Source organism: Oncorhynchus tshawytscha, linkage group LG14, assembly GCF_018296145.1.
Source record: "Oncorhynchus tshawytscha isolate Ot180627B linkage group LG14, Otsh_v2.0, whole genome shotgun sequence".
NCBI lineage: Eukaryota > Metazoa > Chordata > Actinopteri > Salmoniformes > Salmonidae > Oncorhynchus > Oncorhynchus tshawytscha.
The window spans coordinates 46,588,798-46,610,254 of record NC_056442.1 but is presented as its reverse complement, the minus strand read 5'-3'; the positions used below and the strand labels follow the sequence as shown (position 1 = coordinate 46,610,254).

Genomic DNA, 21,457 nt, shown 5'->3' with positions numbered 1-21,457 from the left:
ATAAGTCTCTCACTGTTGCCGCCTGCTACCGACCCCCCTCAGCTCCCAGCTGTGCCCTGGACACCATTTGTGAATTGATCACCCCCCATATAGCCTCAGAGTTTGTTCTGTTAGGTGACCTAAAATGGGATATGCTTAACACCCCGCCAGTCCTACAATCTAAGCTAGATGCCCTCAATCTCACACAAATCATCAAGGAACCCACCAGGTACAACCCTAACTCTGTAAACAAGGGCACCCTCATAGACGTCATCCTGACCAACTGGCCCTTCAAATACACCTCCGCTGTCTTCAACCAGGATCTCAGCGATCACTGCCTCATTGCCTGTATCCGCTACGGAGCCGCAGTCAAACGACCACCCCTCATCACTGTCAAACGCTCCCTAAAACACTTCTGTGAGCAGGCCTTTCTAATCGACCTGGCCCGGGTATCCTGGAAGGACATTGACCTCATCCCGTCAGTTGAGGATGCCTGGTCATTCTTTAAAAGTAACTTCCTTACCATTTTAGATAAGCATGCTCCGTTCAAAAAATGCAGAAATAAGAACAGATACAGTCCTTGGTTCACCCCAGACCTGACTGCCCTCGACCAGCACAAAAACATCCTGTGGCGGACTGCAATAGCATCGAATAGTCCCCGGGATATGCAACTGTTCAGGGAAGTCCGGAACCAATACACGCAGTCAGTCAGGAAAGCTAAGGCCAGCTTCTTCAGGCAGAAGTTTGCATCCTGTAGCTCCAACTCCAAAAAGTTCTGGGACACTGTGAAGTCCATGGAGAACAAGAGCGCCTCCTCCCAGCTGCCCACTGCACTGAGGCTAGGTAACACGCTCACCACCGATAAATCCATGATTATCGAAAACTTCAATAAGCATTTCTCAACGGCTGGCCATGCCTTCCGCCTGGCTACTCCAACCTCGGCCAACAGCTCTGACCCCCCGGCAGCTCCTCGCCCAAGCCTCTCCAGGTTCTCCTTTACCCAAATCCAGATAGCAGATGTTCTGAAAGAGCTGCAAAACCTGGACCCATACAAATCAGCTGGGCTTGACAATCTGGACCCCTATTTCTGAAACTTTCCGCCGCCATTGTCGCAACCCCTATTACCAGCCTGTTCAACCTCTCTTTCATATCGTCTGAGATCCCCAAGGATTGAAAGCTGCCGCAGTCATCCCCCTCTTCAAAGGGGGAGACACCCTGGACCCAAACTGTTACAGACCTATATCCATCCTGCCCTGCCTATCTAAGGTCTTCGAAAGCCAAGTCAACAAACAGGTCACTGACCATCTCGAATCCCACCGTACCTTCTCCGCTGTGCAATCTGGTTTCCGAGCCGGTCACGGGTGCACCTCAGCAACACTCAAGGTACTAAACGATATCATAACCGCCATCGATAAAAGACAGTACTGTGCAGCCGTCTTCATTGACCTTGCCAAGGCTTTCGACTCTGTCAATCACCATATTCTTATCGGCAGACTCAGTAGCCTCGGTTTTCGGATGACTGCCTTGCCTGGTTCACCAATTACTTTGCAGACAGAGTTCAGTGTGTCAAATCGGAGGGCATGCTGTCCGGTCCTCTGGCAGTCTCTATGGGGTGCCACAGGGTTCAATTCTCGGGCCGACTCTTTTCTCTGTATATATCAATGACGTTGCTCTTGCTGCGGGCGATTCCCTGATCCACCTCTACGCAGACGACACCATTCTATATACTTTCGGCCCGTCATTGGACACTGTGCTATCTAACCTCCAAACAAGCTTCAATGCCATACAACACTCCTTCCGTGGCCTCCAACTGCTCTTAAACGCTAGTAAAACCAAATGCATGCTTTTCAACCGATCGCTGCCTGCACCCGCATGCCCGACTAGCATCACCACCCTGGATGGTTCCGACCTTGAATATGTGGACATCTATAAGTACCTAGGTGTCTGGCTAGACTGCAAACTCTCCTTCCAGACTCATATCAAACATCTCCAATCGAAAATCAAATCAAGAGTCGGCTTTCTATTCCGCAACAAAGCCTCCTTCACTCACGCCGCCAAGCTTACCCTAGTAAAACTGACTATCCTTCCGATCCTCGACTTCGGCGATGTCATCTACAAAATGGCTTCCAACACTCTACTCAGCAAACTGGATGCAGTCTATCACAGTGCCATCCGTTTTGTCACTAAAGCACCTTATACCACCCACCACTGCGACCTGTATGCTCTGGTCGGCTGGCCCTCGTTACATATTCGTCGCCAGACCCACTGGCTCCAGGTCATCTACAAGTCCATGCTAGGTAAAGCTCCGCCTTATCTCAGTTCACTGGTCACGATGGCAACACCCATCCGTAGCACGCGCTCCAGCAGGTGTATCTCACTGATCATCCCTAAAGCCAACACCTCATTTGGCCGCCTTTCGTTCCAGTACTCTGCTGCCTGTGACTGGAACGAATTGCAAAAATCGCTGAAGTTGGAGACTTTTATCTCCCTCACCAACTTCAAACATCAGCTATCTGAGCAGCTAACCGATCGCTGCTGCTGTACATAGTCTATTGGTAAATAGCCCATCAATTTTCACCTACCTCATCCCCATACTGTTTTTATTTATTTACTTGCTCTTTTGCACACCAATATCTCTACCTGTACATGACCATCTGATCATTTATCACTCCAGTGTTAATCTGCAAAATTGTAATTATTCGCCTACCTCCTCATGCCTTTTGCACACATTGTATATAGACTCCCCCCTTTGTTTTCTACTGTGTTATTGACTTGTTAATTGTTTATTCCATGTGTAAGTCTGTGTTGTCTGCTCACACTGCTATGCTTTATCTTGGCCAGGTCGCAGTTGCAAATGAGAACTTGTTCTCAACTGGCCTACCTGGTTAAATAAAGGTGAAATAAAAAATAAAATAAAATAAAAAAACATATCGGAACCATGTGTCTGATGTATTTGATACCATTCCGCTGATTCCGTTCCAACCATTACCACGAGCCCGTCCTCCCCAATTATGGTGCCACCAGCCTCCTGTGGTGTACAGTACGTGTGTATTTTGCGTTTTAAAAATAGTTTTCATGTGGTAAAGAAATCAAAGGACATTATGTTTCTAGAACTGTATCGCAATTGAGAAACGATTCATTTTTAGATGGAATATTTGGCTGTTTTGGCTGCCAGAGCATATTGGCGTATGTATTGGCTGGGCTAGATATGACTGCCAGAGCAGCAAGCAAAGTGACTGCAGCTCAAGGTCTGTTCAAGAGTGTGCATCGTTACAGAATGTTCAGAAATGTATAATGTTGGGGAGACCGGAGATAATAGTGATTTTTATTTTTTTTGTCTTCTATTCTATTGTTCAGAGACCACTTGAACTAGACCAGTAATTTTATGATATGGGACACTGACATCTGTCTACTAATTATTCATGCTATTTAGGTGTGTATATAAGACTCTCACAACTAGAAGTTGCATAAATAACTCTACATTTAGCATACAGAAGGACCTGTTAACAATATTAATTTTAATCAAAATAGAACATTACACATGATTGAAATAGTAGCTGGGGTCAAATATAACACCTACAAAATAAACCAAGTAAACGGCTGAATCATTAGTGTTTATGAATTAGCATATTATCTAGCCTAGGCGGTGCAGATATAGCACCCACTCTAGGCTACATGTTAAATAGGTTATGATAATGGTTTTGTGAGAAATATACAGTACCAGTCAAAGGTTTGGACACACGTACTCATTCAATGGTTTTTCTTCTAGATTGTAGAATAATAGTGAAGACATCAAAACTATGAAATAATACAATACTGCGCCACTCGGCAGCCCACTCATGTAGTAACCAAAAAAAGTGTTAAACAAATCAAAATATATTTTATATACTTCACAGTTGCCACACTTTGCCCTGATGAGAGCTTTGCACACACTTGTCATTCTCTCAACCAGCTTCACCTGGAATGATTGAAGGAGTTCCCACATATGCTGAGCACTTGTTGGCTGCTTTTCCTTCACTCTGCGGTCCAACTCATCTCAATTGGGTTGAGGTCAGGTGATTGTGGAGGGCAGGTCATCTGATGCAGCACTCAATCACTCTCCTTCTTGGTCAAGTAGACCTTACACAGCCTGGAGGTGTGTAAGAAGACCTTACACAGCCTGGAGGTGTGTAAGATCAGTGTCCTCTTAAGTGTATTTTTATTTAACCTTTATTTGACTAGGCAAGTCAGTTTCCACTGCCCTATGGGACTCCCAATCACAGCCAGATGTGATGCAGCCTGGATACGAACCAGGTAATGCAGTGATGCCTCTTGCACTGGGATGTAGTGTCTTAGACCACTGCGCCACTCGGCAGCCCGCTTGAGAGTTGTGTTGAAAAACAAATGATAGTCCCACCAAGAACAAACCAGATGGGATGGCATATCGCTGAAGAATGCTTTGGTAGCCATTCTGGTTAAGTGTGCCTTGAATTCTAAATAAAAGTGTCACCAGCAAAGCACCATCACACCTCTTCCTCCATGCTTCACGTTGATCTCCGCATGTGTGGTTCCCATCTGTTCACCTACTCTGTCTCACAAAGGTGGTAAGAACCAAAAATCTCAAATTTAGACTCATCAGACCAAAGGACAGGTTTCCACTGGTCTTGTGTCCATTGCTTGTGTTTATTAGCCCAAGCAGTTCTCTTCTTATTATTGGTGTCCTTTAGTAGTGGTTTCTTTGCAGCAATTTAACTATGAAGGCCTGATTCACGCAGTCTTTGAACAGTTGATGTTGATGTGTCTGTTACTTGAACTCCGTGTAGCATTTTTTGGGGGTTGGTAACTTTAATGAACTTATCCTCTGCAGCAGAGGTAACTCTGGCTCTTCCATTCCTGTGGCAGTCCTCATGAGAGCCAGTTTCATCATAGCGCTTGATGGATTTTGCGACTGCACTTGAAGAAACTCTCAAAGTTCTTCATTTTGACTGACCTTCAAATTTCTTTACATCCCGGTTAGTGAGCAGATCTTCTTCGCCAATATAATTAATTCACATGACAGGTGTAGCATATCAAGAAGCGTGGGGTATTTCTGTCTGTAATAAAGCCTTTGTGGGGGAAAAAAAATATTAACCCGTGGCTGCACCCCAGCCCATAAATTGAATGTTTTTGATTTCCGTCTGACTTGTAACTCAGTAAAATTGATAAAAAAAGTTGTGTTGATATTCTTGTTCTAAAATACAGTACCAGTCAAAAGATTAGACACACCTACTCATTCAAGGGTTTCTTTATTTTTACTATTTTCTACATTTTAGAATAAGAGTGAAGACATCAAAACTAGGAAATAACACGTATGGAATCAAGTAGTAAACAAAGAAAGTGTTAAACAAAATATACTTTAGATTCTTCATAGTAGCCACCCTTTGCCTTAATGACAGCTTTGCACACTCTTGGCATTCTCTCAACCAGCTTCATGAGGTAGTCCCATGTCGTAAACTCCAGCGTAAAGAGAGTCATTCGCTATTGAAGTTTTATTCCGGAAGGAGCTACGCATTTTACGCACAGTGCTGTTTTGGTAAACGCACAGATTCAGCTGTTTATATATCAATCAGTATGGCGACTAAGTCAGGGAAAGCTAAATCTAAGTCTAGATATACAGATATACAGATCGGAAAAGTGAGACAGAGATTGTTGTAGGACGATTCATTTAGCGATTCCCAAGTGGAGGAACATTTTTTGAACGGAGAGGACACCGTTGCAGCCACTGTGTATAATCTGTAACGTGCCTGAAGAAGAGGAACAATGTCACCGTTTTGGTCTGGTAAGTTCTTCTCATGCTAATGCCGTTGTTTGAAATTAATAATATAAAATATTATTTGTGACCTGAAATTGCATATTTGAGGATGTTGAGGGGAGGACAGGCCCACAACAATGGCCATAGTGAAATGGAGACAGTAGATACAGCTGGTCTGTTGTAATATAATAAAGACAGTAGATCTAGCTGAAATGTCATAATATAAAAGAGACAGTATATGTAGCATGTCTATAATAATATATTCAACCTTATGTTCCCCGTACTCATATCTATATATATATTATACCTCAGCAGCACAATATTGTGTAGAGCTTTGGCAAAGTGGGGAATATATCCTTCCTGTTTGGCCCTGTCCGGGGGTCTCATCGGATGGGGCCACAGTGTCTCCTGACCCCTTGTGTCTCAGCCTCCAGTATTTATGCTGCAGTAGTTTGTCAGGGGGGCTAGGGTCAGTTTGTTATATCTGGAGTACTTCTGTTTTATCCGGTGTCCTGTGTGAATTTAAGTATGCTCTCTCTAATTCTCTCTTTCTCTCTCTCTCGGAGGACCTGAGCCCTAGGCCCATGCGTCAGGACTACCTGGCATGATGACTCCTTGCTGTCCCCAGTCCACATGGCCTTGCTGCTGTTCCAGTTTCAACTGTTCTGCCTGCGGCTATGGAACCCTAAACTGTTCATATTTACTCTTGAGGTGCTGTCCTGTTGCATCCTCTACAACTACTGTGATTATTATTATTTGACTGGTCATCTATGAACGTTTGAAAATCTCGGCCATGTTCTGTTATAATCTCCACCCGGCACAGCCAGAAGAGGACTGGCCACCCCTCATAGCCTGGTTCCTCTCTAGGTTTCTTCCTAGGTTTTGTTCTTTCTAGGGAGTTTTTCCTAGCCACTGTGCTTCTACACCTGCATTGCTTGCTGTCTGGGGTTTTAGGCTGGGTTTCTGTACAGCACTTTGAGATATTAGCTGATGTACGGAGGGCTATATAAATACATTTGATTTGATAGAGGACTGAGGGTCTTCCAAATATTGAAAGTGTGTAAATAGTTACCCATGTTATTTTGTAAATGTATATACACTGCTCAAAAAAATAAAGGGAACACTTAAACAACACAATGTAACTCCAAGTCAATCACACTTTTGTGAAATCAAACTGTCCACTTAGGAAGCAAAACTGATTGACAATAAATGTCACATGCTGTTGTGCAAATGGAATAGACAACAGGTGGAAATTATAGGCAATTAGCAAGACACCCCCAATAAAGGAGTGGTTCTGCAGGTGGTAACCACAGACTACTTCTCAGTTCCTATGCTTCCTGGCTGATGTTTTGGTCACTTTTGAATGCTGGCGGTGCTTTCACTCTAGTGGTAGCATGAGACGGAGTCTACAACCCACACAAGTGGCTCGGGTAGTGCAGCTCATCCAGGATGGCACATCAATGCGAGCTGTGGCAAGAAGGTTTGCTGTGTCTGTCAGTGTAGTATCCAGAGCATGGCGGCGCTACCAGGAGACAGGCCAGTACATCAGGAGACGTGGAGGAGGCCGTAGGAGGGCAACAACCCAGCAGCAGGACCGCTGCCTTTGTGCAAGGAGGAGCACTGCCAGAGCCCTGCAAAATGATCTCCAGCAGTCCACAAATGTGCATGTGTCTGCTCAAACGGTCAGAAACAGACTCCGTGAGGGTGGTATGAGGGCCCGACATCCACAGGTGGGGGTTGTGCTTACAGCCCAACACCGTGCAGGACGTTTGGCATTTGCCAGAGAACACCAAGATTGGCAAATTCGCCACAGGTGCCCTGTGCTCTTCACAGATGAAAGCAGATTCACACTGAGCACATGTGACAGACGTGACAGAGTCTGGAGACGCCGTGGAGAACGTTCTGCTGCCTGCAACATCCTCCAGCATGACCCGGTTTGGCGGTGGGTCAGTCATGGTGTGGGGTGGCATTTCTTTGGGGGGCCGCACAGCCATCCATATGCTCGCCAGAGGTAGCCTGACTGCCAATAGGTACCGAGATGAGATCCTCAGACCCCTTGTGAGACCATATGCTGGTGCGGTTGGCCCTGGGTTCCTCCTAATGCAAGACAATGCTAGACCTCATGTGGCTGGAGTGTGTCAGCAGTTCCTGCAAGAGGAAGGCATTGATGCTATGGACTGGCCCGCCCGTTCCCCAGACCTGAATCCAATTGAGCACATCTGGGACATCATGTCTTGCTCCATCCACCAATGCCATGTTGCACCACAGACTGTCCAGGAGTTGGCGGATGCTTTAGTCCAGGTCTGGGAGGAGATCCCTCGGGAGACCATCCGCCACCTCATCAGGAGCATGCCCAGGCGTTGTAGGGAAGTCATACAGGCACGTGGAGGCCACACACACTACTAAGCCTCATTTTGACTTGTTTTAAGGACATTACATCAAAGTTGGATCAGCCTGTAGTGTGGTTTTCCACTTTAATTTTGAATGTGACTCCAAATCCAGACCTCCATGGGTTGATAAATTTGATTTCCATTGATCATTTTTGTGTGATTTTGTTGTCAGCACATTCAACTATGTAAAGAAAAAAAGTATTTAATAAGAATATTTCATTCATTAAGATCTAGGATGTGTTATTTTAGTGTTCCCTTTATTTTTTTGAGCAGTGTATTGTTTTCTTCATATTTTTTTCCCCATGTTTTTTTCTCAATTTTTGGGGGGTTGTGTGTTAGAATACCATTTTGGCGTTTTGTATATAGTTATTTGTTTCAAAATGTATACCTTCACTAATTTGGCCACTTGGGTACATTTGGGCTACTTGTGTGGGACACCTGTGTGACTTCATGATAAATGTCATGTAGCACACTCATTTTGGAAGTTATCATTCTGAAACTTTGCACAAGTACTGTTGCCCTCTTATGTTTTTCACTGAAATTGTCCCCATCATCCTATCTGAATGTTGTTTTTTCTTGTTCATTTTAAAGATGATGATGATACAACAATAAAAAGAAAAAAACATGTTTTTATTCATTGTTTTATCTAAACCAGATCTATTGTGTTAAATTCTCCTACATTCAATTCACATTTACACAAACTTCAAGAGTGTTTTCTTTCAAATGGTACCAAGAATATGCATATCCTTGCCTCTGGGCCAGAGCTACAGGCAGTTAGATTTGGGTATGTCTTCAGGCGGAAATTGAAAAAAGTAGGGGGGTAGTAGCTCTAAGAGGTTAGAGATAGTTATGTTCGTAACCAATATTTACAGTTACACCCCCTGTTTCTGCATGGCTGTTTTGTTCCTCTCAAAACATTGAGTCATCTGATGCTTCCCAGATTATATCTGTTTGCAATTTATTTGTCAGTCTACAGTAGTGTTTCCCAACCTGGGGTACTAGGACCCCTGAGGGTATTTGGCCTATCCATAGGGGGTACTTGAGAAGACTCATGAGACCATAGGCTAACTGGTTACATGCACATGAGCGAGTACTTCAGGGGTACTCTGGACAGAGCAAAATGTACTTGGTGGTACAGTAACCTACTCCACAGGACCTGAAGGCTATTTAAAGTTATTACTTGTATAATTCATACCATCTTAAAGTTTAAATCACTTACTGTTTTCATAATGTGGCTGCTTTGCTCGGGATCATTTGAATACTGTGCTACAGTTGACAAAACCAAATGTGCTTACAGCAAGAGACAACAATTGTGACATGTCTATCATGCCAATGTTTTGCCAACCGATGGTAGTTTAAATTCTTAGACTTTAATGCTCTGGGCAAAACAAGAAAAATACAGCCGGTAGAAGAACTACATTCACCCCTTGCCCATAAACGTGTAATTAGTATGAAACTTTTGAAACAGAGAGAGAACCTAAATGGAACAATTGAATAGGATCTCTATGACTAGTTCAACAAGATGTTACACAGGATGGACACTGGACAGAGATTAACATTATTGTGTCAAGCTGCTGTGATCATTTCATTGTTTATTGTTCACAAGAAATTCAGGCATGGTTATGTCCTTTTTACACAATGCAACTGTTGTATGAGGAAATGTGTTCTGGGAAGACCAATACTGGATTACCTGACAAAGCAATATTCTTTATCAGCAACCAGCAGTTATGGAGCATGACCATCATGGTTAGATACACCTCTCCAATGGCCCTTATCTTACTGTCAGTAGTTGCATTCTGTGGCTGCCTTTTATAAAACAATTTATCATAGACGCTTGGCATATTACGATTTATTGTTACACGCCATTTAACTTAATTGAAGTGATGTGAACAGTGCCTAATTCGAGTAAGAGGACAATAATATGACACCCGACTTCCCCATTCAGGTGCCAAAATGGTGAACTGCTGTGGATTGGTAACAGTCAAGAATGAACCAGGTACTGTTTGAAAGCAGAAATGATTGTTTACTTCCATGTCTGTGTGGATTTTCATTCTCCCAGGCATGAGCTCTCATCAGTATCTTGTTTATCTTCTCTCCATCCATCGCTCCCTCTCGCAGTGCCTCTGAAGAGTATTGCTGTGGAGGTGAGTGTCCAGGGGCATGTAGCCACTGTGAGCTCCACTCTGCAGTATGAGAACCAGGAGGAGAGCCCTCTGGAGGCCATCTTTGTTTTCCCTCTACCAGGAGAGGCTGCTGTCTGCAGGTTCAGCGCCAAGATAGGACAGACTGAGGTGGTGGCTGAGGTTCAGGAGAAACAGAAGGTGAGGGGAGATGACAAGTCAACAATGAGACAAAAGCAACAATGCAGATCCACAAAAGTATAATTTGTTGCAGGATTCATAGTTACATAGTTACTACACAGGTTTAAGAACAACTTGGTGTAAAGTCTTACTGTGGGCAACTATACCCAATTTGTTAACCAAGCAGTCTATGACTTGCGGAGCTTCAAGAATCAGTATTATCCTTTTGACAGCTCTCATATCACTAATGTCTCAGGCTGATGATGCGTCCTTGTGTTCTTCTGTTCCCCTCTCAGGCGCGGGAGCAGTATGATGATTTGTTGAGCTCGGGCCAGCAGGCCTTCCTATTGGAGGAGAGTGATGAGAGCCCGGATGTGTTCAAGCTGAGTGTAGGTAGCCTGCCTCCAGGGGAGAAGGCCTCTGTCAGCCTGGACTATGTGACAGAGCTGGCTGTACAGGCTGACGATGGCCTGAGGCTCTGCCTTCCAGCTGTGCTCAACCCCCGCTATCAACCCCAGGGTAAGAACATGGACCCCTGTATCGAGAGACACAAACCACTAATACATCATAGTGCAGAATAAAACCTTGTGGGCAGCAGTGCTACTAGGAACCAGCAGCTGGTCCCATAGGGTGGTGGTATTCAGTCCTGCTCTTGGAGACCCACAGGGAGTGGTGCAGGCTTTAGTTCAAGTCCAGCTTAAACACATCTGATTGACGTGTTGTTGAGTTGAAAGGCGGAAGTGCTGGGCTAGAACAAAAACATGCTAATTTGTGGGTCTCTCTCTCCTCTCTATCCTTCTTTCTTCTCTGTCTCTCCCTCCTCCTCCCTCCCTGACCCCATCTCACTCTAAGGGTCAGACAGTGGTAGTGGTGGCAGTGCCCTGGTTTCCTCAGTGCCCACTGGTTCTGTGCCCTACAGTCTGTCCCTCAGTGCCCGAGTGTCATCCCTTCATCCCATCTGTAGAATAGAGTCCAACTGTCCCCTGGACCCACTCAACTACCTCAACACAGAGAAAACCCAAGCCACGGTACTGTGTGTGTCTATACAGTCAAATCAAATTGTATTGGTCACATACACATGGTTAGCAGCTGTTAATGCGAGTGTAGCGAAATGCTTGCGCTTCTAGTTCCGGCAGTGAAGTAATTACATAAGTAATCTAACAATTCCCCAACAACTACCTAATACACACAAATCGAAAGGTGTGAATAAGAATATGTACAGTTGAAGTCGGAAGTTTACATACACCTTAGCCAAATACATTTACACTCAGTTTTTTCATCATTCCTGACATTTAATCATAGTAAAATCCCCTGTTTTAGGTCAGTTAGGGTCACCACTTTATTTTAAGAATGTGAAATATCAGAATAATAGTAGTGATTTATTCCAGCTTTTATTTCTTTCATCACATTCCAAGTGGGTCAGAAGTTTGCATACACTCATGTGAACGGACCAAGTAATTGGGCGTCACTCTAAAGCGGGAAGGTGGAATAAACGAGTCAGGAGTAGGTTTTCTTGATTGAACACAGTTCTCTATTGAGGGCATTTGGTCAACACAAGTACTCCAACATAATCAATGAAAATCTTCCAAGGAAAAAAACTACATCTTCTTCTCCAGATGAAACAGGAACGCAATAGGCTTATCTTTAAACTACAACAAAAAGTCACGGGATTGTCACCGTCTTAGTGGTTCTTCCTGGATAGTGGTTCTTCCTGGATAGTGGTTCTTCCTGGATAGTGGTTCTTCCTGGATAGTGGTTCTTCCTGGATAGCTCCTCTCTCTCCTGGCTATCTTCCAGAGATAGTTTTCCCTCCCCTCTCTGCTGGTTCCATTCTCTCTGTTATAGGGGAAGGAGAGTATGTCATTAGTACCGTCAGCTGTGCTTAATTGCCTCTGGTTACCTTGTCTCCCATGCCTTGTTGGGCTACTATCCATGAGCCCAGCCTGCCCTCTGGTGGTCCTTCCACACTCAATTAGTATTTGGTAGCATTGCCTTTAAATTGTTTAACTTGGGTAGCCTTCCACAAGCATCCCACAATAAGTTTGTAGGCCTCCTTGCTCGCACACTCTTTTTCAGTTCTGCCCACAAATGTTCTTTAGGATTGAGGTCAGGGCTTTGTGATGGCCACTCCAATACCTTGACTTTCTTGTCCTTAAGCCATTCTGCCACAACTTTGGAAGTATGCTTGGGGTCATTGTCTATTTGGAAGACCCATTTGCGACCAAGCTTTAACTTCCTGACTGATGTCTTAAGATTTTGCTTCAATATATCCACATATTTTCCCACCTCATGATGCCATCTATTTTGTGAAGTGCACAAGTCCCTCCTGCAGCAAAGCACCCTCACAACATGATGCTGCCACCCCCATGCTTCACGGTTGGGATGGTGTTCTTTGGCTTGCAAGCGTCCCCCTTTTTCCTCCAAACATAAGGATAGTCATTATTGCTAAACAGTGGACATTCTCCAGAGGACATTTCTCCAAAAAGTATGATTTTTGTCCCCATGTGCAGTTGCAAACCGTAGTCTGGCTTTTTTATGTCGGTTTTGGAGCAGTGGCTTCTTCCTTGTTGAGTGGCCTTTCAGGTTATGTCGATATTGGACTCGTTTTACTGTGGATATAGATACTTTTGTACCTGTTTCCTCCAGCATCTTCACAAGGTCCTTTGCTGTTGTTCTGGGATTGATTTGTACTTTTCGCATCAAAACACGTTCATCTTTAGGAGACAGAATGTGTCTCCTTCCTGAGCGGTATGACGGCTGCCTGGTCCCATGGTGTTTATACATGCGTACTATTGTTTGTACAGATGAACGTGGTACCTTTAGGCATTTTGGAAATTGCTCCCAAGAATGAACCAGACTTGTGGAGGTCTACAATTTCTTTGTTGATTTCTTTTGATTTTCCCATGATGTCAATGTCACGTTCTGACCTTAGTTCCTTTGTTTTGTCTTTTGTTCTAGCATGGTCAGGGTGTGAGTTGTGTGGGTTCTCTATGTTAGTTTTTCTATGATTTTCTATTTCTGTGTTTGGTCTGGTATGGTTCTCAATCAGAGGCAGCTGTCAATCGTTGTCCCTGATTGAGAATCATATTTAGGTAGCCTGTTTCCAATTGGGTTTTGTGGGTGGTTATTTTCAGTCTTTGTGTGTCTGCACCAGACAGAACAGTTTCGGTTGTTTCTTTGTTTGTTGTTTAGTATTTTTCATTAAATAAGATGAACACTTACCACGCTACGCTTTGGTCCTCACCTTCTTCCCACGGAAGCCGTTACAGTCAAGCAAAGAGGCACTGAGTTTGAAGGGTGGCCTTGGAATGCATTGACAGGTACACCTCCAATTGACTCAAATGTTACCCTATCAGAAGCTTCGTAAAGCCATGACATCATTTTCTGGAATTTTCCAAGCTGTTTAAAGGCACAGTCATCTTAGTGTATGTTAACTTCTGACCCACTGGAATTGTGATACAGTGAATTATAAGTGAAATAACCTCTGTCTGTAAACAATTGTTGTAAAAATTACTTGTCATGCACAAAGTAGATGTCCTAACCGACTTGCAACAACTATAGTTTGTTAACAAGAAATGTGTGGAGTGGTTGAAAAATGAGTTTTAATGACTCCAACCTAAGTGTATGTAAACCTCAGACGTCAACTATATATAGCCAAGTGGCATAGGCAAGGTGCAGTAGATGGTATGGAGTCATGTAGTAACCAAAAAAATGTTAACCAAATCAAAATATATTTGAGATTCTTCAAAGTAGCCACCCTTTGCCTTGATGACAGCTTTGCACACTTGGCGTTATCTCAACCAGCTTCATGAGGTAGTCACCTGGAATGCATTTCAATTATCAAATGTGCCTTGTTAAAAGTTCATTTGTGGATTTTCTTTCCTACGTTTGAGCCAATCAGTTGTGACAAGGTAGGGCTGGTATACAGTATTTTACCAAATATGGATTTCTTCTAAGTTCATATTATGTCAAGAACAGCTCAAATATGCAAAGAGAAACATTAGTCCATTACTTTAAGACATGGTCAGTCAATCTGGAACATTTCAAGAACCTTAAATTTCTTCAAGTGCAGTCACAAAAACCATCAAGCTCTATAATGAAACTGGCTCTCATGAGGACAGCCACAGGAAAGGAAGACCCAGAGTTACCTGCTGCAGACGATGGGTTCATTGGAGTTACCAGCCTCAGAAATTGCAGCCCAAATAAATGCTTCAGAGTTCACGTAACAGACACATCTCAACATCAACTGTTCAGAGGAGACTGCATGAATCAGGCCTTCATGATCGTTAAAGGCAAAGGGTGGCAACTTAGAAGAATGTATAATATAACATATATTTTGATTTGTTTAACACTTTTTTGGGGTTAATACATGATTCCATATGTGTTATTTCATAGTTTTGATGTCTTCACTATTATTCCTCAATGTAAAATTTAAGAAAAACCCCTTGAATGAGTAGGTGTGTCCAAACCTTTGACTGGTACTGTATGTATGTCTGTGTGTGTGCACTCTCACTAGCATCATGAACCATCAGAATCCTTCATAGTTGTTAAATTCCCTGTGACTGCTCTGTCTTCATGTGAATGTTGTTCTAACTGCAGGTCAGTCTGGCTGCAGGTCATCAGTTTGACCGGGACGTTGAGCTGTTGTTGTATTACCAAGACACCCATCAGCCTACTGCTATAGTAGAGGCAGCACAGGCTTCTGCCAAGCCAGGTGAGGGGGGGGTACTCTGTTGTAGATGTGTGGAGATGAGATCAATGAATAGTCTAGTCTACTACCTTAATCCATGTTTACATAGTGGGACATGGTGAGCCAGAAGATACAGTAGATGTAGAGATGGAGAAAGAGGAGAAAAGCTGTTGAACACTTCTGTCTCTGTCTGTCTCTCTTTATCGCTCCCAGGCTCTCTGATGGGCGACCCAGTGGTCATGCTGAGCCTGTACCCAGAGTTCCCCAACGATGTGATGTCATCGATGACCTCACTCGGGGAATTCCTTTTTGTTGTGGATCGCTCTGGCAGCATGTCATGCCCCATGCACAATGGGTCTGTGGCTCAGGACCGCATTGGCAGTGCCAGGGTATACACACACACACACACACACACACACAACCCTGCACTAGTAAATTAACATCTCCATCTGCACAGGAGTCACCAAGAGGGAGTTTAGAGTGAAATCCAGTACACAGTGGTTACGCTGTATTCTTCTGGTCTTTACGATTGTCCTATATGGTTTATTGAAGAGTAAAGAAACTTGTTGAATTTCTCTCTTGCAGGATACTCTGCTGCTCTTGCTAAAAAGCCTGCCAATGGGCTGCTACTTCAACATCATCGGTTTTGGGTCCAGATATGAGTCCTTCTTTACGTAAGTGTTCTCTCCTTCCAAACCCTCATCTCAATCAGTTCAAGTCCGTGTCTGAGGACTTCAGTTTTTTACAAACACATTTAGCTGTGTCATTCTAGGGTTTTATCATGTATGTTGTACCATGTAGTCCAAATCCAAAGATAATCAGTGACAGTGTTTGACAGTTAATGTTTACATCTTTTATTTTATTTCAAATCAAATGTATTTATAAAGCCCTTTGTACATCAGCTGATATCTCCAAGTGCTGTACAGAAACCCAGCCTAAAACTCCAAACAGCAAGCAATGCAGGTGTAGAAGCACGGTGGCTTGGAAAAACTCCCTAGAAAAGACAAAACCTAGAGAGGAACCAGGCTATGAGGGGTGGCCAGTCCTCTTCTGGCTGTGCCGGGTGGAGATTATAACAGAACATGGCCAAGATGTTCAAATGTTCATAAATGACCAGCATGGTCAAATAATAATTATCACAGTAGTTGTCGAGGGTGCAGCAAGTCAGCACCTCAGGAGTAAATGTTAGTTGGCTTTTCGTAGCCGATCATTAAGAGTATCTCTACCACTCCTGCTGTCTCTAGAGTCAATTGAAGGCAGTCAAATTCCACATGACCGTTTAGTCACGGTAGTTAGGCTTCTCCAAGCTCTGATGCTGCTGATGGTCATTAGTAACCTAGCAAACTTTCTAACTGCCTGGTACTCAGCACTCTATTGTCCCTCTAATCACTCTGACATCAATGCAAATGTCATCAAACACTTCATGAGAGCCCATGAGCTCATGTTGTGCAACATTTCTGTAGGCTATGCAATTGCGTGAGAAAGTTTTGATGGCCTCTATAGGCTAGGCCTACTATATTTATTCATCAACTTTCCTAATATTAAGCACATTGCTCATGAAAATGAACTATGGCAAAAGTGTCCTCCATTCGCTGTTCTGAGACAGGTGCATTATAATGGTCCATTCTAAGTCAAAATAAATATCACTAATTTATTAAATGTAAAGACAACATTCAATTAAGAATAGTCCGAAAGGTGTCAATGTTAGAATATCACTTTTTTCACCTTTATTTAACCAGGTAGTTCAGTTGAGAACAAGTTCTCATTTACAACTGCGACCTGGCCAAGATAAAGCAAAGCAGTGCGACAAATTACAACGCAGAGTTACACATGGAATAAACAAACGTACAGTCAATAACACAATAGAAAAATCTGTATACAGTGTGTGCAAAGGAGGTAAGGCAATAAATAGGCCATAGTGGTGAAGTAATTACAATTTAGCATTAACACTGGAGTGATAGATGTGCAGATGATGTGCAAGTAGATTGATGTATTATCAGTGGCGATTTTAGCATGTAAATCTTTGTGGGTCCAACAACAACAAAAAATGTTGATGCATGCCAGCAAAGCCACAACACAACACTAAACAATACATTCATTGCACTATAACGGTGACAAATGGTGCACACAAAATGTTAGGGCCAACATAAAGCTGTCCCAAAAGCAGAGCTTTCTTTTCAGCACTATGGAGTGAATCCTTACTACCGCTACACCTGGTTATCAGCGAGCCTTGTCTGGCAGCGAAACAGTTCATTCAGCCTCATTACTGCCTTTTAAAAACAAAACAAAAAACATAGCTGATATGGCTGATTTTGCTTAAACAAATGTGGTTATTACTAACAATTGAGATGTACAAACTATGGCATAAGGGAACGACGAGCGGCTAAGAGGCAATCCAAGCTGGGTCGGACGTAGTCAATATAACTATTTGTTCAGCGCTTTTGAAATGTACAGCAGCAGAATTCAGAACATGGGCCGTTCTTACAGTATTCTCCCTGTACACCAAGTCAGAACCGTAGGTTAAATAAAGGGGGCTTACAAGCAGACAATGAAAGCTCTTACAATATTCAATGATTACATTTCTTGAAAACAGGCTATAGGCTACATGAGGGGGAAAAGGGACCAAATTATTAGTGAGGCACATGGTCTACTAACTGCTTACTACACAACATACACTTAGTATTACTTTCTTGGCTACAGTATACATATTACATCATTTATGTAGCAGCATACAAGACATTTTTGGACTCGCCTTATTGTGCTGTGCTCACTTGAACAGGAAGGTGGCGCGGCAGTCCTCCTTGTGGGCTCTAGAAAGATGCCCGCGTTCCCGACTTGGAATAACCGTTCAATTATTTTCCCAGTCGGAGATAGTTTTTTCCCCAGAGTTCCCAGTTCTCTTGAACGCGGCAGAAGTCATGCTGGATTGACCGCATGGCCAATGTATTACAATTTTACCAATTGGAGAATAGGGGGTATTTAATTTAAGGATAAACATTCTCACGCAATGCCAATGGCCATAAGTTACGATTTTGACTCATTGCTGCAACTCCCCTATGGACTCGGCGAAGGTCGAGAGCCTCACTGCTTCTTGACACACTGCTCGCTTAACCCGGAAGCCAACTGCACCAATGTGTCAGGGAAACACTGTTGAACTGACGACTGCAGTCAGCTTGCAGGCGCCCGGCACAAGGAGTCGCTAGAGCACAATGAGAAAAGGAAATCCCGGCCGGCCAAACCCTCCCCTAATCCGGACGACACTGGGCCAATCCCATGGGTTCCCGGTCACGGCCCGTCCCATGGTCTCCCTGGTCACGGCCGGCTGTGTCACGGCCGGCTGTGTCACGGCCGGCTGTGTCACGGCCGGCTGGTCACGGCCGGCTGTGTCACGGCCGGCAGCCTGGGGTCAAACCTGAGGCTGTAGTTGCGCCTCAGCCCTCATTGTTGAATTTGCGATTTCCAACTTGTTGTGTAATGTGTGTCCAATGAGCACCAATATGTTTTATCTATAATTTCTCATATGACAAAGTGTCGTGATGTTGCTATCAGTAATATGATGACATGCTATTTATCGAATAATTAACTGTAATTATTACTTGATTTTAAATTAATAAAGTAACAATTACCTCATTAGTAACCTGGGGCACCACAGGAAAAGTTTGTTTAAAAGTTACCATTTCCCAAATTAACTCAAGAAAATCAGAATCTCGATATCAGAGCATTTCCTCATATCAATGTAATTCTGAACATTCCATAATCTGTTAAATTCGGGGGGAATACTAGTCTACATGATGACTCAGCAATACAGAGATTGGCTTAATTATTTATTTACTAACTAAATATTCACACAGAATTACATAAACACACACACAGGATAGATTATACACTGATTACCAACTAAATGTAATAAAAAGTCCCTCGTGGACTAACCCGATATGACGGCTTGTTACACAATGAAAAGGGGTGGGGAAAGAAAGAGCGGGAGAAGGGGAGACAAAGGAATTTAACTATCGTACATGCAGTTGAATAATACGCTCATGTAAATATGGACATTTTGCACCCTAACAACCACTCATTCGGATTTAGAAATGCAATGTACATATTTACGCTTGTATGTCTTTGTAGTCTCTCTCTGTTGAAATTGCCCGATCAGCCTGTGGAGAGAAGTTCATCAAAGTCTCTGGATGTGTAAGTCTCTTGTTGTCCACCAGAGGTCACCATGTCCGCAGTAGCAGTCTTCTTCTTCGTGTCCGTTCAAATGGATACATCAGAGTACCACATGGTGGTGGGAGGGAAATGTTCTTCCCTTCTCATCCTTGTTAGACTGAATCCTTCAAAAGGTACACATGTAGTGGTCCTCGGTCGAGTTTACTAGACTAAAGTACTTAAACAGCTGCAGACTGAATGTTCCAATGTAGTCTTTGTCTTCTTAACTCAAAGTGACTCTTACCATTTTCTGGTCTGGTAGAGTCTAACCATTCCTAACGTCCTGCTCAACACCGTCAGTATACTGGTCTCAATGTTTGATTATTCAGGGTACAGTTAGAACCATTTTACACGCCAGTAGCAACCTGGCAATGTACTGGCCTCTTGAGATTTTGTTCTTCTCTGTTGAATGTATCAGAGTTTCTAACCATCTCGTGTCGATCACGCTGGTCTAGTAATTCTTTAGGGGAAAAAGGGGTGTTCCCTCCTTTGGCATAATGTTCGTGCTCACGTGGGTGTGGTTACTGACTTGGCAAAAGTCTCTTAATGAAAAACGTTATCTCATTCAGAAGGCTAAAATCACATTTAATCTTCTCACAAAGAGTTTAATATTTAATCATATACGTTTTACAACATTTAGATGTAAACCTGACCCCTTGAATGTGTACACTTTCAGAGATACAGCTATTTAGTTATATCGTCCTTAACGATATCACATAACAACATTTGATTTTATATGATTATTGTTTAAGTCCCACCAACCATTTTGAACATTATTTACATTAGAAATATTGTTTCAAGAAATAGACTACATTTTCTTCATATCGTGTTTCTTTAGACCTGTCAAAAATAAGTAATGGATATATTGTGACTATATTAAATGGATTTATTATACTTTTTAAAATGTAGATGTTCCAAAGGTCTGCATCAGTGGCTTGTTTAGGCTATGCTTGGAAGGCTATGCTTGGAAGCCAGGAGATGCTACACATGCTTATACTAATAGCGGTCAATTGCTATGAGACCAGCAGTTATTTGGTGACAATTACTTGGCTGACAAAATGTCATGACTGCCACAGCTCTAGGTAGGGTAATATTAAAATGTCCATGTCCTATAATATGTTGTGGTGATGACCCTTTGACCTTCTGTGTGTGTGTTTATCTGGACATCAGTAAGAGTGTGGAGTACAGCCAGAAGACCATGGATGAGGCTCTGCAGAAGGTGAAGGCAATGAGGGCTGACCTCGGAGGTACAGAGATCCTCCAGCCTTTAAAACATATCTACAGCCAGCCCTGCCTCCCTGACCAGCCCAGACAGGTAACTTACACACCTTACATAAACAAACACCCCATAGATAAATGTGTCTGCACTTTCCGTAACAATGGTTCCATTGAGAAGCTCATGCATTACTTTACTGTGGGTTATACACTGACAGTTGGGATGATCTTCACTGTGGGTTATACACTGACAGTTTGGATGATCTTCACTGTGGGTTATACACTGACAGTAGGGATGATCTTTCCTGTGGGTTATACACTGACAGTAGGGATGATCTTTCCTGTGGGTTATACACTGACAGTAGGGATGATCTTTACTGTGGGTTATACACTGACAGTAGGGATGATCTTTACTGTGGGTTATACACTGACATTAGCGATGATCCTATTTCATCAACTGTCCCGCTACAGTGAAAATCATTTCTACTGAACAAAAATATAAATGCTACATATAACAATTTCAAAGGTTTACAGTTCACAGTGGTGTAAACTACTTAAGTAAAAATACTTTCAAGTACTACTTAATTTGTTTTTTGGGGTAACTTTACTATTTATATTTTTGACTACTTTTACTTCACTATATTCCTAACACACATTGTAATTTTTACTCCATACATTTTCCTTGACGAACCAAAGTACTCATTACATGTTGAATCCTTAGCAGGACAGGAAAATTGTGAAATTCACGCACTTATCAACACACGGATCTTTTGTAAATAATTTTGGTGTGTGTGCCCCTGTCTATCCATACATTTTAAAAACAAGAAATTGTTGCTTTGCTTAATAAGTTATTTTAAATTACTTCTACTTTTAATACTTAAGTATATTTTAGCAATTACATGTCCTT

General features: G+C 42.9%; 1 pseudogene; it reads left to right on the top strand.

Annotated features, from left to right (window-relative positions):
- The window catches only part of LOC112267277, a 43,282-nt pseudogene that overhangs the window by 3,217 nt on the left and 18,608 nt on the right, over nt 1-21,457 (top strand).